Genomic DNA, 1,624 nt, shown 5'->3' on the forward strand with positions numbered 1-1,624 from the left:
ATAATCAGATGTCAAAATGGTGGGCAATCAAGCAATACTGGGAATCATAGCCAAGCCAAATTGACCCACATTTTTAGGGGACAAAATTCAACCCATAACAAGTGGTAACATCCAAAGGTTTATTTAGTTTATAACCTCTATAATACACTAAGCTGATATTACAGAAAATAAGAAGGAAAACATTTGCCAGTTGAACTGAATGTTCAGGATATATTTATAGAACAAAAATGTAAACATAAAGCCCAAAGAATACAACAAAAACACTTACTATATGAAATGATTTTTCCTAATTAATCTACTTAATTTATCTTCATGATTTATGAAATAACTCATATTTTTCTCCTCTAAATTTGTACTATGTGTATATCAAACAGAAAAATGTTCTGTAAGTATTTTTGTGGGAAAAGATTAATTGCCTTGCTCAGGATAAATTGCAGAACTTGCAGTGCCAAGATTCTTTACAGGGCAGAAACTCAGGAAGCCTTGAGTGTCATCACTAACTGAATTTTCAGGTGTAAAAAATGGGTGAAGTGTCTCCGCAATAAGTATTTTGGTGAATGTAAAAATATGGAATCCACCACTAATGTCAAAGAGGGAAATGTTTCCCATATCTATATTCAGGAAAATCCCCACTAGGTGTAACACAGGGTTCACACAGAGGTTACTCAAAAGCACAGTGCTGGCTGTGAACATCTCTCCATTTCTCACACCTACAGTCTAGAAGCCATGTTCTGAAGACAGTTGAATCTCCACTTGCCGATTAACTGATTCCTTGCAAATATGCAGATCCCATTCTAGGCTTGTTCCTGTCTCCACTTCCCAGTAATGGCAGCCAGAGGTGAACTGAGGGTAGCCTAGGACACACATAGAGTTGAATGTTTCAGCATGATCTCCCTGATTCTGTTTGAAATATCCACATCGAACCCTCCCCAGGTCATCAGAAATTATGAAGTGATTGCTGGCTGTGTCAACATCTGAGGTCATATCCACTTCAACTTCAGCATCCTTGGGTCCACACGTAGACTAGCTCTCAGCTGGGGCCCCAGTTCCTTGATATTGGAAATCAATTCATGCAACTGGAAATTCTGTCTGGTGTCATTCTTCTAAGTAACCACAGGGCAGAAGGATACAATAAACCCTCCCCAGGAAGCTCCGTCTGCAGTGAAAGCAGCAGGCATATCCAAATTTCAGGTATATGGGTTTCTCAAGATAACCCCGGCATATAACACATATGCTTGCTTTTTTAAATTGTTTAGCCATGACTACTTTCTCTCTCCAGCAGGTTCTTCTCTGGTCTCCAGTGTCTCCCAGTGACAGTCAGTTCTGGAACGAGGTCCACAGACAAGGAGTTTTTATAAAGAGAGTCCCATATCCCACTTGCTGACATTCTGCCTCTCTTTAATTCAATCAGATTTTGATTAAATTCTGACATAATTGCGATTTTTATTGATGGAAGAGAGAAATTAGCACAAGCAAAGTAGATAATTTTATCTTGAGAGTGATTTATTTTAAACACGAAAATATTGCTATAGTATCATCTAGACTAGATCTTGAATACTAAGTCTATCTGGATTTAAAACTGAAACTTTTAAAATAAAATATCTGGAATTAAGTTTAATCCTTA

General features: G+C 37.6%; 1 pseudogene; it reads right to left on the reverse strand.

Annotated features, from left to right (window-relative positions):
- Positions 1-408: 408 nt before the first annotated feature.
- On the reverse strand, positions 409-1,277 carry LOC111820836 (ret finger protein-like 4A-like protein 1; annotated as a pseudogene).
- Between the last annotated feature and the right edge of the window lie 347 nt (positions 1,278-1,624).

Source organism: Trichechus manatus, unplaced genomic scaffold (genome assembly GCF_000243295.1).
Source record: "Trichechus manatus latirostris isolate Lorelei unplaced genomic scaffold, TriManLat1.0 scaffold00053, whole genome shotgun sequence".
NCBI lineage: Eukaryota > Metazoa > Chordata > Mammalia > Sirenia > Trichechidae > Trichechus > Trichechus manatus.